Source organism: Sus scrofa, chromosome 1, assembly GCF_054392235.1.
Source record: "Sus scrofa isolate SSC_HxYL_T2T_F1_AM1 chromosome 1, Sscrofa_HxYL_maternal_Yorkshire_Landrace_v2.0, whole genome shotgun sequence".
NCBI classification, from domain to species: domain Eukaryota; kingdom Metazoa; phylum Chordata; class Mammalia; order Artiodactyla; family Suidae; genus Sus; species Sus scrofa.
The window spans coordinates 2,144,368-2,166,219 of NC_139383.1; the positions used below are offsets into that span (position 1 = coordinate 2,144,368).

The 21,852-nt window shown below is 47.8% G+C and overlaps 1 long non-coding RNA gene across 4 annotated transcripts; it reads left to right on the plus strand.

Annotated features, from left to right (window-relative positions):
• The first annotated feature begins 92 nt into the window (after nt 1-92).
• Nucleotides 93-7,755, plus strand: LOC102157461 (uncharacterized). Of its 4 annotated transcripts, XR_014843571.1 has the most exons (5): nt 93-285; nt 1,071-1,148; nt 1,502-1,677; nt 4,127-4,309; nt 5,663-7,755. It is a non-coding gene; the product is annotated as an uncharacterized LOC102157461 (long non-coding RNA). The 4 variants fall into 4 exon arrangements; XR_014843581.1 differs by lacking the exon at nt 1,502-1,677 and having other exon boundaries at nt 93-270; nt 4,854-7,755; XR_014843572.1 differs by lacking the exon at nt 5,663-7,755 and having other exon boundaries at nt 1,568-1,677; nt 4,127-4,247.
• The last annotated feature ends 14,097 nt before the right edge of the window (nt 7,756-21,852 follow it).

Consider the following 21,852-nt stretch of genomic DNA (forward strand, 5'->3'; position numbering starts at 1 on the left):
CAGCCGAGACCACGCCCCCGACGCTGGCGCGCGGCCCGCCCCCGTCGGGGCGGGGCCTCGGGACGCCGCCAGGTGGGCGGGGCCTCGGGGGCGGGATCTTCAGAGGCGTGGGCGGTGAACCCGCGGTTCTGGGGATCCGCGCCGGGCCGGGCCGCGGAGGTTGGGTAAAGAGAGGTGTTTGAAGTGTTTCAGGTGTGCCTGCAGGCTGCTGCTGTGGACGCGCGTGCTGGAATCCGGGGCAAGGTCCTGAGTCTGCTACTGCTTTCCAAGGTGCGGCCGAAATGTGTGAGTACAGGTGTGCACGCTTACTGAGAGGCATGTGCTTACGTGCGTGTGTGTGCAGGTGTGCACGCTCATCGAGAGGGCACATTCACACGGTGCGGCGCAGTGAAGGGTATATGCAGTATGCCGTTGTGCTGTTCTTCACACTCTGTGTGCTCGCACAGTTTTGCAATAACGGGGAAGGTGAGGGGTTTCACAACTACCTTAAAGGAGAAAATACAGATTCTAGAATTCCCCGGGACTCTCACTCCGTGGGTCTGTAGCGGGTCTTAAGGAATCATTTTCTCAGGGAATACGGGTGGTCTGCAGATTCTCGTGAGATACAAATGCTATTTGTCAAGTAAGAAAGTAAAAGTCGAGGTGTCCTGACCAGCCCATCTCCTCCTCCACAGGCAGCATCTGTTCAAATTGGTATAGGTCTTTCCAGACAACCTTATACATAGATACGTTACATACACGCAAGTACTTTTTCCACTCTCCTAATTTGGAGCCTATGCTTACTGAGTTTCTATAACGTCTTTTGATGTATATATTTATAGATTGAGCCTCATTCTTTTTAACTTCTGGGTAATATTCCATTAAAGGGTGTTTGAAAGTTGTTTTTTTGTTGTTGTTTTTTTTGTAATTAGACCATGTCTCATTTGCCTTTGTTTTGTTTGTTGTGGAAGTAACTCATACCAATGGTTAAAAATCCAAACAGAAGGGAGAAACATTAAAAGTCTCTGTGTCCACCCTACCTACTCACCTATCACCTGCGTATTGTAGACCCAACTACAATTTCTTTCTAGGTCTTCTGGTTCTTTTCATTATAGCTGTAAATGATGTACGTCCTGACCCGTCAACCACGAACAGTATCTTTTCAAAGGGTAAGAATATATTTTCTCTTTCAACTCCTAAGTTTAAAAATTACATTACTTTTAGTTCCAACGGGGGAAAATTTTGTGACTTTATCTGAATCATTATTTATAAAAGTACCTCTTACCTGCTGGCTCCCCGCAATGAGCGATGAGGAAATTGGCGTACTTATATTCTCTCACTCCCCCATGTTGTTAGAGTTTTATCTTTATACTATGAAAATCTCCTCTGCAAGGGTAATTGCACCTTGCAAACGTTGTAGCGGATTGAAAAGCAATCAGCAGCATTCACAATATTAGGAGACCCTCTGTAACAGTTCTGTCGGCAGAGCCCCTATGCCCTTCAAACAGAACCTTTGCTGCAGCTGGGCCAGCCTGCAGCTGTCGGCGCCCGAGATGATTTGCCTGCCATGGCGTTTTCCAACCACCAGAGGCCGCTCTGCCCGCGTTTGGGGCGGACCTGAAGAGCCCCGGAATGTGTATCTCCCCAGAGCACCTGCAACAATGCGTGGGAACCCCTGGGACAGGACGTGCGTCCAAGGTGTGTTCTCCACTAGCTTTTAGTGCTTCCGGTTTGAGCGCCAGTTAAAGAGGAACCTGCTTGGGAACCCAGTCTTCATTAGTTCCCCTCCTGGCGTGGTCACCTTCCTCGGCTGGCATTTTCCAGAATCCTCTCCCCAGTAAGCTGCATTCCAGCCCTTACCTTGGGCTGTGCGTCTGCGACACGCAGACTAAGGCAGTCGCCCCAGATTGGATCTATGAAGCCGACCCAGGCGTGGGGTTCTGGAACCGGGTCACTCACCAGCCAGGTGGCAGCAGGGACCCACCCTAGGCAGTGGGCAGGGGGCAGTAACCCGGAATGGAATGGCGCCACGGCTTTGTGATTGTAGCCAAGCGGGAGGGGCACGCGTGGGGGGAGGGGTTGTCACGGGCTTGTGCCGTCTCTCTAGCACTGCGGGAGATGGGGCCGAGGTAATTGTGAAGACTGTGGAGTTCTTTTGTTTTTTGTGGGTGTTGGTGGTGGTGTTTTATGGCCGCACCCAGGGCATATGGAAGTTTCCGCGCCAGAGACCGAATCCAAGCAGCCGCTGTGACTTACACCACAGCAGCAGCAATGCCAGCTCCTTAACCCACTGCGCTGGGCCAGGGATCAAACCCACATCCTCAGCAGTGACCGAGCTGCTGAAGAGACAATGCCAGATCCTTAACCTGCTGTGCCACAGCGGGAACTCTCCCCCTTTCTTTTAATGATATAAAATGCTGCAGGGAGCATATGACCACCAGCTATCACATTCCATGCTATCCCATTGGTAGCTTGAAGTCGACTGCAGGAGGAAATGCTAGGAGATGGCCAATTACTATAAATTAGGGCTTTAAAAAAACAAAAAACAGAAAAACAGAGAGCCAGTCGTGAAACATTTACCAGCACATTCGCCTTGGGTGGGTTTCCTGAGACTGAGAATTTACAGTATTTGTTCATTCTCAGGCCACTGACTTTGCCGAGCCCCGTCTCCTCAGCTGTGAGGATTTACCTCTTGCACAGAGTCTTGTGATTTAAAATAACACGCGGGGATCTGATCTGAGGGCTGGGGGCCGAGGGAACTCGGGGGCAGTCAGTCACAGAGCAGAAATCCGTAGGCTTTTCTAGATCTGCACCTAGAGCTCCGCTTTCAGCTCAACTACGGCTCTCCGCCTCATTTCTAAGTCACTAAGGTACCCTTTCAGGAGTTCCCGTCGTGGTGCAGCAGAAACAAATGCGACTAGTTAACCCTGAGGTTGGGGTTCGATCCCTGGCCTTGCTCAGTGGGTTGAGGATCTGGCGTTGCCATGAGCTGTGGTGTTGGTCGAAGGCAAGGCTCGGATCTGGCATTGCTGTGGCTGTGGCGTAGGCCGGTGGCAGCAGCTCCGATCAGACCCCTAGCCTGGGAACCTCCATGTGCCGTGGGTGCAGCCCTAGACGGGGCAAAAGACAAAGGAAAAAGAAAAAACTAAGGTATGCTTTCAATTACTGCTCTGTCAGGAAAGTTAATGTACCTCCTTCCTCTCAGCGAGTAGTTTGCCCTGAAATATGTGTTTTTCCTATCATAAAATCAATAAAGTGGAAGCTCTGTCCAAAAGCATTCACTTCCTCGAGCACCTTAAGGCTGAAGGTGTCGCTCTTCATACATTAGTAAACGTGAGATGTTTAATATGAAAAGCTTATTCTATTAAATGAAGGAAGCATACTAGTCAATTTAAAGAATACCCCAAATAAGCCTCAAATAAAGGTGGGAGAAACAGGAAATGCATTATCGTTTGACGTGGGAGGTAAGAGTGCTATTTATTAATTTTCCTGTCTCACCAAAATTGACAGATTAAAGGTTAAAAGCATTTAAAACGAAGCAATGAAAAAGATGCCCTTGGATGTGGCCCCAGCTCCATGCTCACGTTTAGCTTGTTCCTGTATTTACTGCTTTAGCCTCCACGTTTTATTTAAGGGAAGCCGCACCGGTGAGTGTGCAGAGAAGGTGGACTGAGAGATGTGAACATATATAGAAACAAACCCTTTAACTAGATTCTGACGATAAATTCAGGAGGCTGGAATAGCGGAAGTGCTTTTTTTTTTCTTTAAGCCCACACCTACAGCATATGGAATTTCCCCGGCCAGGGGCCGAATCAGAGCTGCAGCTGCCAGCCTACACCACAGCCACAACAACACAGGATTCAAGCCGAGTCTGCGACCTACACCACAGCTTGCAGCAATGCCACATCCTTAAGCCACTTGAGTGACACCAGGGATCAAGCCCATATTCTCAGAGAGACAGCGTCAGGTTCTCAGCCTGCTGAGCCACACCGGGAACTCCCGGGAAGTGACCTCTGACCTTCCACTTGCATATTCTTGGCATGGACAGTCCCTGTTTCTTTAAAGTTAAAAAACTGAAGATGTGTCTAGAATCGTGGGGATACTCTTTCCAGCTGCACACAGGAATATTAAAGCTTTCTCTCCCAAGGTCTCGGAAGGAGCGGGATAGTTGAGACAGGCGGAGGATGGAAAAGGCCTTCGTGACCTGAGAGATTGTGCAGAAGACACTAATGTGCTGGGAAGGAGAAGTCTCTGCTTCCCCCATTGGAATCGTCATCACACATTGAAGTTAAGTTCGTTCATTATTTAAACAAGGATTTGCTGATAACAGGTTAGTGGCTTAACGTGTGGACTTTTTGTTTTTTTAATGGCCATTCCCACTGCATATGGAGGGTCCCCTGGCCAGGGATTGAATCCAAGCCCCAGCTGCGACCTAAGCCACAGCTGCAGCAACGCCTGATCCTTTACCCAACTTCCCCAGGTGGGGGATTGAACCCGAGCCCCGCAGTGACCAGAGCTGCTGCAGTCAGATTCTTCACCCACTGCATCACAGCGGGAACTCCTAAAAAGTTTGGACATTTGAGCTGCCTTACATGAGTTCAAATCCTCTTACTAGCTGTGTTGATTGTATCAAGTTCCTTAGTCTCTTTGTGCCTCAATTTCCCATATTGTAAACAGGCAAAAGTGTCTGTGTGTGTGTGGATATGTGTAGTCAGAAAGATTGTTAGATAATATTGAATGTCTGAAACACAGTGCAAGAATATTAACTATTATCAGTATACAATAATTACTGTAATAGTAATGTTATACTGTCATTAATATATCAATCTATTAAGTATTATTAACTTAATATTATTTATGTTCTTTCTATACAGCCTCACCATATTTTCTTCGTGATACTCTGAGCTAGTTTTTGTGCTGTTTTTTTTTAAAAAAAACTCCATTTTACAGATAAGACAACTAATGCTCAGAAAAGTTAGGTGGCTTCCCCACCGTCACACAGCAGCTAAGATGAACCATCCAAGTCTACTTGGTTTGCACCATATTTTGTGGCGGTGCTCCTGCTGGTGTTTCTATAATGTAGCTTAATTCAGTCAAATAGCATGAAAGAAATTGAAAAAAGTGATTGAAAACGAGCAGGGCACGGGAGAGTTCATTCTGCTTCCCGAAGGCACATGCATAGCCAGCAGGGGGCAGCACGCACCAGGACAACCAGAGTATCCTGGAGGCGTTTGTCGGGTGTCCTTTAGCTAGGGTCCCTCTGAGCCTTTTCAGGATTAAATTTATTTATTTATTGTCTTTTTCATATGGAAGTTCCCAGGCTAGGGGTCTAACCAGAGCTGCAGCCACCGACCTACACCAGAGCCACAGCAATGCAGAATCCAAGCCTCGTCTGCAACCTTCACCACAGCTCACGGCAACGCCGGATCCTTAACCCACTGAGCGAGGCCAGGGATCGAACGTGCAACCTCATCGTTCCTAGTCAGATTCGTTAACCACTGAGCCAGGACGGGAACTCCCAGGGTTAGATTTAGATCACGCCATTTGGGCAGGAATACACATGAGTGACAGGTCCTCAGCTCTTCAAAGTGCACGGGTGTCAGTTTGTTCCAATATTGGAGGTGCAAATTCCGCTCACTTGATGCAGCGGTCTGAATATTTGTCTTTCCCACAAAATTCATAGGTTGCAATCCTCACGTCCAGTGTGATGGTTGTAGGAGGTGGGCCTTTGGCAGGCGATTAGGCCGAGAGGCGGTGCCCTTGTGATGGGATCTTTGTAAGAGTCCTCGCTGAGCTCTCCAGCTCTCTTGACCCCTGCGGGGACACAGGGAAAAGTCTGCAGTTGGCACCCCCTGAGGAGGGTCCTCCCCAGGTCCTGACCATGCAGCCACCCTCATCTTGGATGTCCAGCCACCAGAGCTGTGAGAAAGTCAGTGTCCGTTGTTCACAAGCCACCCAATCTATGGGACTTTGTTCCAGCAGGCTGAACTGACCGGGATGCTTGGTTAAGGCCGTTGGTCAGGTTTCTCCATTGTAAAGTTATTGTTTTCCTCTTGTACCTAATAAGCATTTTATGAGACGACATAGTGGAGATGTCTTCTCTCTCACTGGCGCTTGCATCCAGCGTGGTCCCCACCCACGCTGAACCGGGAGCACGGTGCAACCAGTGGGATGTTGGGGAGATGGTGAAGTTTGACTTGGAGGCTGGTTCCCAAGGAGAGAACTGTCTCCTGCCTTACTCTCTGGGATCACAGGCTCTAGAGAAGCCAAAGTCATGCCTTCAAAATGGATGAGACCTGTAATCTAAGATTTTAAAATAAATCAGGGCGAAAATTAAATTAAAGGGAAACCTCACCAAAATAGAATGGGGAGGCCAGAAGGGGGCGCTCTCATACACGTGCCTCTCAAGATCAGGGCGGAGCCCAACAGGAAGAGCTGTACCTTGCATCTCCCTCAGGGATTGCTGTTTGAGTATCACCAGCAGGAGGAAGAAAGGTTTTTTGACTGTCACAACTCAGCCAATGAAAAGCCATCTTTACGTCTAAGTACTAATTTCCTAGAAGGGACTTTTTGTTTCTTACAGCCTCCCAACGTCCCCTTTTCCTCTAGCAAAGCATTTTCTCTCCTTTCTTCTACTGCACATGTCTGTGGTTCACCATCGTCGCCTGTCCCAAAAGGTGATTATGTGGTTCTCTTGGATAAATCTGTTTTGCTGGTAAAAAATAACCAGCTGTTTTATTGTTTTAGGTTTAAAGCAGACATAAAAAGTAACCTAAGATATGGAAAGCAGTATATGTCAGATTTAGAAAAGCTCAGGAGGTGAAAAACTCAGGAAAGGATTAAAAGTTGTATGTGTCAAAGTAATTCAAGAACAAATTAACAAAACTGTAGGTCACAGAGGCAGCTTGCGTCCAGTGTTCCTGAGGCTGTGGCGTAGGCAGGCAGCCGTAGCTCTGATTATGCGTTAAGAGAAATAAAGCAAAGAAGTAGGAAGATATTAAAAGATATTATTGGGGCCATAATAATGGGTACTCAAAGATATCCACCTACTAATCCCCAGAACCTGTGTGCATGTTTGCTTACACAGCAAAAGAGACTTTGCAGGTGTGGTTAAATTAAGGCTCTCAAAACAGGGAGATTATCCTAGATCATCTGGGTGGGATTAATCTAGTCACGCAGGTCCTTAAAAGGAGACAATTGTTTCTGGCTGTGATGGGAAGTCAGAAGAGGCCAGGTGTGTATGTGTTAGGAAGAAACCTATTCCGGGATTTCCCTTCATGGATCAGCTGTTAAGAACCTGATTAGGATCCGTGAGGTTGCGGGTTCGATCCCTGGCCTCACTGTGGGTCAAGGGAGGATCCAGCATCGCAGAGAGCTGCGGTGTAGGTCACAGATGAGGCTCAGATTCTGTGTTGCTGTGGCTGTGGTGTAGGTCAGCAGCTGTAGCTCCGATTCGACCCCTAGCCCGGGAACCTCCATATGTCACAGGTGCAGTCCTAAAAAGAAAAAAAAAAAGAAACCTGTTTCAGCTGAAATAGAATGATGATCCCAAAGAGAGTCTAGAATAATAATAATAACTCCCTATATACTGATATGCCTGGCCATTTGGAAATAGCAATTAGTTTTGTTTTTTAACGTAATTATTTTGGAGAGCCTAAGAAGAAATGATAAAAGACTACTGAATTCCTAACTCTCTGAAAAGAAAACATTATATAAGGAATAACAACATTGTAAATCAACTATACTTTAATAAAAATTTGTTTAAAAAATAAGAAATGGAATCATGGAATACAACTTGCCTCATAGGAAAAACTTCTTACATCTTCATATAAGGTAAATTAATACTCTTTTACTTCTCAGAGTTCCCTCTGGTGGCTCAGCGTGTTAAGAACCCAATTTGTATCCACGAGGATATGGGTTTGATCCTTGGCCTCAATCGGTGGGTTAAGGATCTGGTGTTGCCCCACTGTGGTGTAGATCACAGATGTGGCTTGCATCTGGTGTTGCTGTGGTGTAGGCCAGTAGCTGTAGCGCCGATTTGACCCCTAGCCTGGGAACTTCCATGTGCTGCAGGTGCAGCCCTAAAAAGCACACTCACACACACACACACAAAACACTTATTTCTTGCTGCATAGAAGGAAAGAGACCTTGGGAAGATGATTCAATAAGGCCTTAAATCAAATCTTTATCTTCCATTATCGGATGACTGCAGAGACTGTCTTTAAGACCCCCCCCCACCAAAAAAGCAAAAACAACAAAAACAAATCCCATAGGTACAATGAGGAAGGTAAGTATCTGTGGAGGCAGCAAATACCCACTGAAACTAGAAAACCTGACTCTCAATCACTGATGCTTTCAGAAATATCTTGATCAAAAGGGGGAAATGTAGCAAATTAATAAACAGAAACTTCATTTAAATAGAGTTGGGAAATCAGAACCAGAAGGAGGTGCTCTCATGCCCTGTGATGATGATAGCAGAGCCCAACAGGGAGAGAAAGGCTCCTCTTCATCCCTGCAAGGACTCGGCCAATGAAACGCCACGGGCTCTTTGTTTACTGGAGCCTCCCACCTTCCTTTTCCTCTCCATAAAAGCGTTCCTCCCTTGCTGTGTGGGGGCTTGCATGTGGCTTGCCAAGGTTGCAGATCCTGAAATGTAATTCTCTGCTGATCTCAACTAAACCTATCTTTGCTGGTGAAATATCTGGCAGTCTATTTGTTTCAGAGCAACAGCTCCACTCATCCTAATTTCTCCTCACTCCCTGAATGAATTCTGCTCTCCGCCATGCTGAGCTATTATTCACGTGCTCTGAACACAGGGTGATCTTTCAGTGTTCTCTGCTCCCTCTTCCTAGAACATGCTTCCTTTTGTCGCCTACCTAAAACTCCTCCTCATCCTTTAAGGTTCAGCTCAGATGCTGTCTGCTTTACGAAGCCTTCTGTGTGTCATAGGCAACTCAGCCATTTCTTTTTCTGCATCCACATAGCACTTAATCTATACTTTTATTATAACGCTACATTTCTACAATTACTTATTAATCATAAATGATTTACAAATGTTTGTCTCTTAGTAAATCAGGGACCCTTTTAGGGACGAGTCCATTTTCTTTTTGTATTTGTTTCCCCAAAATAGGAGATAAATTTGTTGAATGAATAGGTAAGTGAAATGACTGCAGTGTCATGATGTTTAGAAAAGCTATTTTTCATGTGTGACTGGGTCACCTGGCTGTACAGTAGAAAGTTGACAGAACATTGTAAACCAACCACAATGGGCAAAAAAAATCATTAAAATTTTAAAAAAAGGAAAAGATATTTTTCAAGCAACACACATGCACACACACGGTGGTGCATGTACCTCTGTGTGTGTGCACGTGTGTTATACACACCGGTATGTATCTCACAGGCATGTTCTGAAAGAAAAACTGGATGATAAATGATAAATCTGAATTTTTTATCCATATTTTTATAGCCTTCATTTCTATTTCTGTTCCACTTTGCTTAGACATTTCAGTGGCTTTTAGGATAGTTGCCTTGACCAACAGACAGGAAAATTGAGATCTCTGCATTAATTTTATGTAATTTAAGTAATTCAAAGCTGAATTTCTCAGATCATAATTAGGGTTTTAAAAGCTTCTATAAGGCTGCTCTTTCGAAAGAATTGCCTCCTAAATTTAGAAGCAGATATGGACAGAAGAATTTGGGTGCTGTCAAAAGACACTATTGTGGGTAATGTACAAAAATGTAGAATAATGTACATGCACACGCACAGCCTCTCATGAAGACTGATACTACTTCCAGCTATTCGTACTTGTAAACTATGCAATTGTAACTTCTTGAAATATAACCAAAAAGTGTGCTAAAAACATGGAGGGATAGGTGTGTCCTGTTTAGTGATCCACCTGTTTAGTAGTTAGTGGCATTGAGCAAAATTAAAATATTCTAAGGCAAGATTGTACATATTCATAAGTCAGTTGTCAGAGAACATTTTGTGGAAATGATTCTTTTCATCCCCCCCCAATTTAATAGTTTTTAATTTGTTCAATTACTGTTTTTAGAACTGAGCCATTTAGCTCTGACACAGCTTATTGCACCATACAGTGAGTGTTCACGGTGTGAAGCTGATTCAATATACATTGCTTCAACTCTGTTCTTGTTGTCAATGTCCAGAAGTTACTGGATATAGTTGAATGGTCACAAGATATTTTCAGCATTACTGTGTTTCTATTAGTTTTGGTGTCTTCTAGTCCAAAATTCAAGTCCTCATCCTTTTGCCAAGAGACATGAAGCAACTCTAACATACAGCTAGCGAATAGATGTGATTAAGGCTAAAAGCTTTAGCAGGTGGATGCTGTCTTTTTGTGGGGAGGCTTTCAAAAGTGCTTAAAAGAGAAAATCATCGGCCTATGGGAAGACAGTGGAGCCCCTGGGGAACTCCTGTCTTGCAGCGCAGCTGAAGGACTCATGAGAAATAAGAAGGACTCTGAGTAAAACCCTGAGGCATTATTGTTCCTGTGAATTACTCTTCTTCCCGACTGAAGACAAAACGGTGTGGACCAGCTTCATCAGCTGGAAACCAGAGAATGCACTGCATAACCAATTAGAGCAAAGAACGTGCCGCTGCTGGGAATGGGTGTTAACAGGCGAGGGCTAGAAACAGCGGGTGTCAGGGGACACACTTCCACCCTTGGCCCTGAGGCTTTCTCACGGGCAGCGAGGGCATGGCAGGGGCCTCGTACAAAGGATAAGGAGATCTCGAGGCTTGTAATCTTCTGTGCGGGCTGTGTGCCGTGAAGGGCCTCTTAAGGGTATTGATTCATTTGGGGGAGAGAGATTGAGGGGTGTGTTCGAACCTTGGTGGGGAGTGTGCTGTCCGTTTTGCCAGTTAGAGATTTTGCCCCTTAGCAGATGGCTGCTGATCGACTAGGGGCCACGGTCAGTGTTACAGAATCACCTCTGGTACCGTGAGAGGCAGAGGAAATAAGAGAGGTCAAAGGGTCATTTAACTCACGTGGCAGGTTACTCCGCCAACTCCTGCCAGATTCTAGGATTGTTTCCCCCTTTGAGGAGAGAGAAATTGTAGCCTGATACTTCGCTAAGGAGCCTCAGCCCAGTAAAGGGGGGTGGGTGAAAAAACCACAAAGAAAAAGGTGAGTACTTCTCAAAGGGCCTACACAGAAGGGAACAGGTTCGGAGACGGAATCATGTGGGGTTTATTAGAGTTCCCCCTATGCGTCTCCAAGGCAGGGGCTGTTTTATAGCAGGAGGACTGAGCACGGACGCTGCAGCTCCAGCATCTGTTAGGCTGGAGAAGGTTCACCACTTATCTGGAGAGATTTTTCTCCAAGCCAGTTAAGCAGGAGGAATGGGAAGAGCCCTGCAGTTACACGGAGGGAAGTAGGAGGATGCTGGAAAGACTGATTCACGTGCCAAAGGCACTTCGACTTGTAAGCATCTCTTGTCCGATGCCTGGGTCTTTGCAAGAATAGTGGAGACTGGGCGGGGTGGGAGGGTCATTTAGGAGACTTGCTGGAGTTGAAGATGAAGAATTTTGGCACTCCTGGAGTTCCATTGCGGCCCAGCAGGTTAAGGATCTGGTGGTGTCACTGCAGTGGCTTGGGTCGCTTCTTGGCTCGGGTTTGAGCCCTGGCCCAGGAACTCCCACATGCTGTGGCTTTGGCCAAAAAAAAAATCATTCTGCAGTGGTCTTCCTTGAAGGTGACGCCTCTCGAGTGTGAGAGAGCGGACTTGCCAAGTCAGCTAAATCTGGAGGGAGCATAGCTTTGAGTTCCATGCTGGTCCCTTTCGCTGTAATAAGGAAGGACAAATCCGACTCCGAAATCTGACTCCGTGTCAGACCTGTTCCTTTTTTAAAAATTTTTTCTTTTTGTGGCTGCACCTGCGACATTTCCCAGGCTAGGGGTCGAAGCGGAGCTGCAAGCCCATGCCACAGCCACAGCAACGCCAGATCCTTAACCCAGTGATCAAGGTCAGGGGTCAAACCCAGATTCTCACAGACACCTTGTTGGGGTCTTAACCCACCGAGCCACCGTGGGCTCCTAGAGCTCTTCCTTTTACTTGACCTCACTTTAACCTTTGTGCTCTGCTGCCTCTGCTTACTCACGCGCTGCACCTTCTGTAGCAGCATGTCACCAGCAGCTTGAAGTGCACAGGATATCCTGCTGTGACTTGACCTGAACAGAGAGGGACAGGACATCATGACTTGACCATGACCTGGCCTGCGTGGGCAGCTACCAGAACAAAGGACCGACACCAGGAGGTCTGCCACAACTAACCATGCCCTCCCTCAAGGTGCCCTTAAAAGGGCTTTGCTGAAAGCCTTGGGGGGCTTGGGGCTTTGAGGGGCACGAACCACCCCTTCTCCTTGCTTGGCCAAACTGTAAACCCTTCCCTGCTCCACATGCCGACGTTTCAGTATTGTTTGGCTTCACGATGCATCAGGCACATGGACTTGTGTTTGGTAAAAGTACAAGAAGGCAAAGGTCCCGGTTCGGCCTGTTAATAAACAGAATTAAAAGCTACCTGGGTGGACTCAACATATGAAAAAGAGACTAGAATTTTCTTTAAAAACTTCTGGAGTTGCCATCGTGGCGCAGTGGTTAACGAATCCAACTAGGAACCATGAGGTTGCGGGTTCGGTCCCTGCCCTTGCTCAGTGGGTTAACGATCCGGCGTTGCCGTGAGCTGTGGTGTAGGTCGCAGACGCGGCTCGGATCCCGCGTTGCTGTGGCTCTGGCGTAGGCCGGTGGCTACAGCTCCGATTAGACCCCTAGCCTGGGAACCTCCATATGCCGCGGGAGCGGCCCAAGAAATAGCAACAACAGCAACAACAACAACAAAAGACAAAAAAAAAAAAAAAAAAAAAACTTCTGAAGTCAATTATAATAACCATGAACAGATTCATCAATTTTTGTATACGTTTGAATTTTCCAGTCAACATTTTTTTTTTTTTTTTTTTTTTAGGACTGCAGGAGTGGCTTATGAAATTCCCAGGCTAGGGGTCAAATGGAGCTACAACTGCCAGTCTACGCCACAGTTACAGCCACAGCCAATCAGGATCAGAGCCTCGTCTGCGACCTACACCACCGCTCACGGCAACACTGGATCCATAACCCACTGAGCGAGGCCAGGGATTGAACCCACATCCTCATGGATACTAGTCATGTTCGTTACTGCTGAGCCACAGTGGGAACTCAGAAGTGTTGCTAAAAGCGCTAGGAACTGCCTAGGGATTGCCCGAGCCTGAGTGTATACTAAGTTAGGGGCTGGCCTCCCAGCTGTAATTCTAGAATCCTTTCAGGATTTCTCCAATTAGCAGTTTTCATCGAATGCTGGCCCTGACCTTCACAGCAAGTCAGAGAAACCAGGTTGATAAGTTCAAGTGACTAGTTCCTCAGCAAATCTATGAGGATGTCAACTTAACAAAAACTACACAGTCTGAAAGTTAAGTTTTGTTGGGCAGGAGACAGCATCTTAGGTAGCCCTAAGAGAGCGCTCTGAGGAGGCCAGGGGAGAAGCCAGGATATATAGGCAGGCAGCAGACACAAAAGATGACGGAAAACCAGGTGTCTCAGGGTTAGGAATTGAGTGCATTTCTGCGGGAAGACGTAGCGGTCTGGGCTTCCTGGAATCACGCCTTTGCTCTGCACCTCAGCTTCCCGCCAGTCGTCTTTCTTTCCTGAGTTCCCTCAGGGCTCCTAGGGTCACCCTTGGGAGTGGCTGCACTCACAGATGACTGTGACATCTCTTTGACCTTTTTTTTTTTTTTTTAAAGAATACCCTGGGCGGCTCAGAAATCCTACCCCAACGAGGAAAGGGGGACCATCAGGAAATGCCGTGCACGCGTTTCCCAGAAGTTTGCTACTGGTCTCGTGACAGTTACTGCTACTCATAGGCCTCAGTCATCATCCCTGTTTTTCCAGATAGGAGGCGGTACAAGAATTGGGCTCATAAATCTCCTAAAAAATACCTAACTGCCTGAAGACCTTCGCGTTTTCCCAGGGCACAGAATGCCTCCTCGTGGCCTCCACCCTGAGCTCCACTCGGGGTGCCGCGCGTCGGCAGCTGCAGTGGCTCGTGGTTTCATCCATGTGGGGCCGATGGCAAGTGATGGCAGGTGCCAGACTCCAGTTCACGAGGGTCTTCAGTTACTTTGGGGAGGTCGTCAACTATGCCTCACATTCAGCTTTCGTCCAGGGAATGTGAGAAGCTAAGTGTTGAGCCCCCAGATCCTCAGAAGGCTTAATTTTAAAGGGACAAGTTCTGACCAACTCATGCAACTGAGCAGGGCCCTGTGGGGTTCCTGGGCACCAGCCTTTCTGCGTCCCCCATGTCTGTTTTCTGGGAATAAGCTTCAGCCTCCATGACCTTCCCTGCGTTCCAAAGAGCGGGTTCAAACAGTTGTTAACCAGGGAAGGGAGGGGATGCAGAGACCTGGGAGGGGCCGTCAAGAGACAAGAGTGAAGGGAGTTCCCACCGCGGCTCAGTGGTCAACAAATCTGACTAGCATCCATGAGGACACAGGTTTGATCCCTGGCCTCACTCAGTGGGTTAAGGATCTGGCATTGCCGTGAGCTGTGGGTTGCAGACACGGCTCAGATCTGGCGTAGCTGTGGCTCTGGCGTAGGCCGGCGGCTACAGCTCTGATTAGACCCCTAGCCTGGGAACCTCCATATGCCCCAGGTGCAGCCCTAAAAGGGCAAAAGAAAGAAAGAAAGAAAAAAATCTTTGGGTTCTTCTGCAGAGCTAAAACAAATGAAAGCCAGAGAGGAGTTCCACGAGGAACAGTCTTGGGGCCACTAAACACCAGCTAAAGAAGAATGAAAGCTTGCTTCTACACTGATCCTTGTCTGGGGCTCTGTTTTCTACTCCCAAACGATGAAACCACCTCCTCACCTCTCTCAAGGGAGGGCAGAGTCCTTAGGGCATTAGTCTGCTATGCCCCCTTTGCCTAGCAAAGCAATAAAACTATTTTTTTCTCCTTCACCCAAAACTCTGTCTCTTCGTTTCTTTTTGGCACTGGTGGACAGAGGCTGAGTTTTGGCAAGATTCAGAGGAAAAAGGAGTGAGAAAAGAGACAGTTTGGAGGGTGGAGGGTGTAGTGGAGGCCAACAGACCTTAGAAGGAAAGGCGGAAGATGGCCCTGGAGCGGGAGCCTGAGACCTCAGGGCCTGTTTTATCCTTCCTTTGTTCACTTCAGTTAATCCAGCTGGAGCCCCATTTCTATCGGCAAGAACAACCACAGATAAGCTGGTTGTTCAGACTTCAGCACTTAAAGACACTTTTCAAAAGTGAGTGAAGTTGGTCTGTCACTTCAAGGAAAATAGCTGACAATATTTGTTTGCCAGTGATAAAATCAGTTTTTCAAGGGAAATTTGGGGTGGCTGGTTTGAGGACTGGAAAGCTTCCTAATCTTTAAAGAGTTTCCTGACAAAGTCAGGGTGAGATTAATGAAGACGACTCTTTGATAGTGTGTCATGGGCCATGTCAGGATTACGAAAACCACGCTTAACCCAGTGGGCCATTATTCTCCAAATTGCACACCGTTTGGAAAAAGAATTTTCAGCATAGTGAGGTAAAGAGAAAGAAGAGTTGAGTGAGACCAGAAACCCTGCTGGTGCAGCAGGATGCCCTCCCGATAATCAGGATCTGCTCTCACAGCCCAGGGACAACGGAGAGAGGAGAGGTCTGGCGATGCCCTTGCTGGTTGCTTGGGGGCTGCGTGGGGGGCGGTGAGGAGTCGGCCACATCCCTCTCCTAGGAGGGGGGCAGGAAGGAGCAGGCCAGGCTGCTCAGGAGGGGCTCGAGAACTCAACAACTGCAGTGGGGCCCCTGGGGACACAAGCTTTTTTGTGTCCTCCATTTCTTGTTTTTCGGGGATAACCCTCAGCCTCTGTGACCTTCCCGAAGTTCCAAAGTGTAGTTGCCCATCAGGGAAGGGAGGGGACGCAGAGACAATAGTGCGCCTGGGGGCAGGTCCTGGTTCCTCCTCAAGGAATATGCATAACAATACCTTTGAGCCTGTCTGCAGCAAAAACCCCCAAGGAATCTAAGAACTACCTGATGAAGCGTCTTCATTCGGGGAAGGAGGAGGCCCACCTGACTCAGTCCTGGGACCATGAACACCAGCTTTGAAAGACAAGGCAGGCTTGCCTCTACCCTGATCCTTATCTACAACTCTATTTCCACTCCCCAAACTACAAAACTACCCCCTAACCTTTCTGCGGGGGCACAGTCTTTCAGGCATGAGCCTGCTGTGGCCCCATCTCCCTGGCAAAGCAATAAAGCTCTTTTTCTCCTTCACCCAAAACTGTCTCCACATTGCCGTTCCACAACAGCAGGCAGAGACTGAGTTTCAGCAACAGGTCTGATCATTTGCATCTTGGCCAGAGTCTTTTGAGTTTTACCTGCTTGGAGAGGCTTTGAAGTCCCACACAAATGACTGGTGCAGGAGGCTCTGACATCTATGTGCTGTGGGATCTTCCTGCAGCATCTGCTTCCTTGTCTTTCCAGTTTCTTAAGGCCTCAGATTCCTGGGTTCAGGGACTCTTCTTCCATCTTTATTTTTTGTTTGTTTTGGGGGGTTTTTGGTTTCTTATTATGGCCACACCTGTGGCAAAGGAGGTTCCCAGGCTAGGGATCCAATCAGAGCTGCAGCTGCCGGCCTACACCACAGCCACAGCAACGCCAGATCTGAGCCCTATCTGTGTCCTACACCACAGCTCATGGCAATGCTGGATCCTTAACCCACCAAGCGAGGCCAGGGATCGACCCTGCCTCCTCATGGATGTTCGTCAGAGTCTTAACCTGCTGAGCCATGATGGACTCCTCTTCTCTCATCTTTGAAGTCAGCAGCGTTGGGTTGAGTCCTTCTCTGTGGCATCTCCGTCTGTGTTCTGCCATTCTGTCTCCCTCTCAATGTCACTCACAATCACATCAGCAAATGTCCCTTTTGCCATGTCTCCCAGGTTCAGGGAAGCAGGACAGGGATGTTTGGGGACATTATTTTGCCTACCACACAGGCACAAGAGATGCCTTCCAAGTTCCAGAAAGAGCAATGGCTTCCAAGGTAGCAGAATGCAAAAAGAGTTTCCGATTCCACACTGAAGCTAACCTTTTGTATTTGAGAGTTTCTGTCCAGTTTATAAAAGGCTATTAAAATACACCTTCTGTTTCTGACTGCATGTCTGTGTGGGCCTGGATTACTTGCACCAAGCAACTTGAGAATATGGGAATTCAAGTTTTCTTCCATTAAGCCAGACGTTAAGGAGATGTGCAAAAATGTAAAAAAACAATGTCTCTCTTCTCACTCAGATGTCTTTGTTGCATATAATAAGGTGGTAATTTTTATTAAAAATGTTATTTATGTTGGTATGTAATGGGCTTGCCATTGGTTATAAATTAATTCGTAGATGTTTTACATGTCCTCAGTTTTAATTGCAAGTAAGGTAAATATTGTTAAATAGAACACATATTTACCAAAGTTCCTTGGAGCCCTCAGTAATTCTGAAGGGTCTAAGGGCTTCTGAGACCAAAATGTTGGAGAACTGCTGTTGCAATTGCAGAATAAAGCTTCCTGGGGGGCCTGTGAGGTGATGCCCTGGACGACACTGGAAGAACGGGAATCATCTTTTTGCATTTTTGCCACATTTTAGGTAAGATTTCTTACATATTCTCTAGGAATGTGAGGGTACAGGCGGAAGAAGCCTCTCTGGCTCTGCCCTTGACTCCTCCATGGAGGAGCTCTGTCTCTAATGAGAATACATTGGGACAGTGACACGGGTGGCTGTAGAAGTTCCAGGAGGGGACCACAGATAGAGGGAGACACCTAGGGAATTTGGGGAGACCACAGGAAGTTAACGATTGCTCAAGAAAGCCATCAGAACACTGTGGAACAAAATAGCCTTGCTTAACAATAAAATCATAAATAAAAGCATGAGATATGCCTCGGGTCATTGAGAGAAAGATAAAATGAGGCCTGCATTGAGGATCAGCAAGCTATTGATCCAAGGACAGGAATTTAAGAGAAAGATGACATTCCAGAGTAGGAGACCCTCAGAGTTCCAGTTGTGGCTCAACAGGTTAAGAGCCTGACTAGTATCCAAGAGGAGACGGGTTCTACCCCTGGCCTCACTCAGTGGGTTAAGGTTCTGGCACTGCCACAAGCTGCAGTGTAGGTCAAGATAACGATGAAGATCAAAGCAAGAAGGAGTTCCCGTCGTGGCACAGTGGTTAACGACTCCGACAAGGAACCATGAGGTTGCAGTTCGATCCCTGGCCTTGCTCAGTGGGTTTAGGATCTGGTGTTGCCGTGAGCTGTGGTGTAGGTTGCAGATGCAGCATGGATCCCTCGTTGCTGTGGCTGTGGTGTAGGCCGGTGGCTACAGCTCCGATTCGACCCCTAGCTTGGGGATCTCCATATGCCTCAGGAAGAGCCCTAGAAAAGACAAAAAAAAAAAAAAAAAAAAAAAAAATCAAAGCAAGAAATGGTCCTTCGGAGAAAGGACAGGAGTTTGAGGGAAAGAGGCCATTCTAGAGGAGACCCTCATTAGAAGGAAACCTGAGATGCGTCAAGATATTTTAGCCTCGTTCCCACCTTCTGCTGCTTTGAGTAAGCGCAGGACAGCCCTGGTTTGACCGCATGGGGTCAAAGACTCTCTTACCAGATGCCTCGGAGGAGCTGGGGACGTAAGCCTGACGTCCGCTCCGAGAGGGAGGAAGGAGGAAGGAAGACAGCGGTGGCTCCCTCCCCACTCCCCTTAGAGGATAAAGCTGTGGCCCACCTCATCCTCGGGGCAGAGCCGCCTCACCCGCCCGCTCGCATCTCTCACAAGCATCCTAGCTTAATGATCTAAGTCTTGCCTGTCACTTTGTCTCTGCCAAATTCCTTCTGTGCAGAAGGGGGCACAAAGAACCTGAATCTCAGGAGGTCCAGACACCAAGTGAGTGATTCTAATTTTTTAAAAGTTGGTTCAAATCCTAATCCGGGTTTAGTGCTGAGCTTCTGCAGCCTTCACGTGCCTCCTTTGGAAAAGGGACCTAAACACCCGCTCTGTCTACCTTCGGGGTGGTTACAATACTGAGATCGTTGAAATAAAGCATCGAATATGCTCTTACCAGAAGCAACGGAAGTATCCCAATCCAGAAAGTGCTATACTTTATATATATATATATATATATATATATATATATATATTTTTTTTTTTTTTTGTCTTTTTTGCTATTTCTTGGGCCGCTCCCGCGGCATATGGAGGTTCCCAGGCTAGGGGTTGAATTGATGCTGTAGCCACCAGCCTACGCCAGAGCCACAGCAACGCGGGATCCGAGCCGCATCTGCAACCTACACCACAGCTCACGGCAACACCAGATCGTTAACCCACTGAGCAAGGGCAGGGACCGAACCCGCAACCTCATGGTTCCTAGTCGGATTCGTTAACCATTGCACCACGACGGGAACTCCTGTGCTTTATATTTTTAAATGTAAGTGTGTTTGGTGATTTTTGTGTTTCTGTTGCTGTTGTTGTTGTTTTAGCACACAGGGCCCATCTGTGGAGATCGTGCTGTTGGCTGATGGATGACGTGGGACTAAGCCAACAAATGAACAATTGGACGCCGACCCTGTCACAGCGCGGCAACGGGGCCGGCAAGGACTGTGAGACCAGCCCTTCCTGGGAGGTTATAGTTGGGTAGAGTAGAGGGATAAATCAGTCCATCAGTATGTTTCAACAGCTTTAGACTCCGAGAGAAATAAGAATCCAGACGAGGACCCGAGGGCGTAGACGGAGGAGGTCCGAGTTCAGGAGGAGGGTGGAGCCTGAGCTGTGCTTTGAGGACCGGAGAGGATTCTAGCGCAGGGAGCAGCAGCTCCGGGCAGAGATGCTAGAATGAAATGCCAGCCCTGCCCCGGGGACCGCTCAAGACAGACGGGCAAGCACAGTTCTGGTGCTCCAAGCCCGCATGCCCAGCTGCCTTTACCCGTGGGGCACCTGCCGGCTCTAGTCCTGCTCTGGCAGCAGGAAGCAGGCTCCACGCTCTTCCCAGAACCCACTCTTAGCTCCTTTTCTCCGCTGCCTTTGATGTTGTATTAACAGAGAGTTAACAGAAGTACCCAGGAGCCCCCCACGCAGACCTCATGAGACTGAGATGCAGTTTGTTTACGCTGGTTGGGGCGGGTTATGAGCCATCATCTTCCTTTGGTCCAGGTAACTATTCTGTGGTTTCATCCGCTTCCCAGGCCAGAATCAGCCCCAAGGGGAAGGTAATTTACTTTAATGACTAGCTATGTTTTAAGGGAACAAGATAGGATTTACGCTGAGTCCCCTTTTCCGTCCGTGGCCAAGTAAATGCTTAAAAAAGGTGGGAGGGAGACACAAAGATATACCGAAGTCAGCAAATAAAATAAGAAAGCCCTTTCATCCTAAATTTGATTCATAAATGTCAGTGTGAACTCATGGTGTATTTTCTTTAAAACACACGAAAACCAAAGGACAAAAACAGTTATTTCCGAGTCCTGTCCCGGAAAAGGATTCCGACCTCTTCCTTCCATGCTCGCTTTCTCTTTCTTTTCTTTTGTTCTTTCTACTTTCTTTCCCTCCCTCCCTCCCTTCCTTCCTTTCTTTTTCTTTTTAGAAGGAGCACTTTCTAACCCCGTAGCAATAAGTACCAGGATTGTAGTCTCTCGGTACAAATTTCTACTGCACTGAAACCATGTGCTGCGCCCTAAGTCTTTTGCGTTTTAAAGAAAAGCACTTTTCCTTTGGCCTCTCAGGCCTCCCCTCAGTCTCAAAAAGCTGACTCAAGAGCGAAGGATGAGGCACTATTGACACAGCGGAAAACGAGTTAAAACTGTGGCCATTGTGGATGCCCTGCCTTGGCGGTTGGCTTAGTTACTGATGTTTGCTTTAAGCACCTCGAGTTTTCTTCTGTAATTGGAACACCCCTCGTGCCCCTCACACCCCTTCCCTGTGAGCAGTCCCTCTCCAGGGAGGAGGTCAGGAATGATAACCGCAAAGACAGACACCTGGACCCCGTCGCCGGACCCAGGGACCCCGGCCTGAGGACTCTGAAGTGGTCTCTGGAGGGAGAACAAGGTGGACGCCTTCATGGATAACCTTGACCTTCAAACTCGACCTCTGAGAGCCCTTTCTGTGCCCCCTCAAGGCAGGACACCGTGTTGAGGCGATAGCCTGCTGCGGCCTCCTTGCCTGGAGATGCAGTGAAGCCCTTCTTGCTGCCTCACCCCAAACTCTGTCCCCGAGACTTAATTGTGCCATTGACAGAGGCCACTTTTCGGTAACAAAAGGAACCAGGATTCCTTTTAACAAAACAAGGCGGGCGTGGCCATCGGTACACATTACCGATGTGGACCTTGAGACAAATGCATGATGACACAAAAAGGGACTTTTTAAATGATAAAAGGGAAATTTTATAAAGAAAACCTGAGATTATAGCCCAAATCACCCATAAGCAAAACACACAGAAACGCAAGCCTGCGGCAGGGCTGCTCCATGGGTGGTGAGGTGTGGCCCCGTCGTGGCACAAAATCACGCCGCGTGTGCTTGGCTCTGGGTGAGGTGCGTGTCCCGGCTCCCGTGGCCCTCGGACTGGCCCGTGCATTACTCGCCCTCTCAGCTCCTGCTCTCCTAGTCTGGCCTCCACTGCTGCTCCTCACCCGGACCCATTTGATTCGGTTCCCGCTTATACTTCTTGTTCAGCTATTTTGGGGGGTTGCAGAATGGTCACACTGTACTACCCTGCGTTCTTGGTTCCCTGGGATTCGGCGAAGGAGAGCTTTTCCTCCTCAATCACTGGATTCCTCAGAGGTGTGCTTCCTACAGGAAGGAAAGAATAAATGAGCGA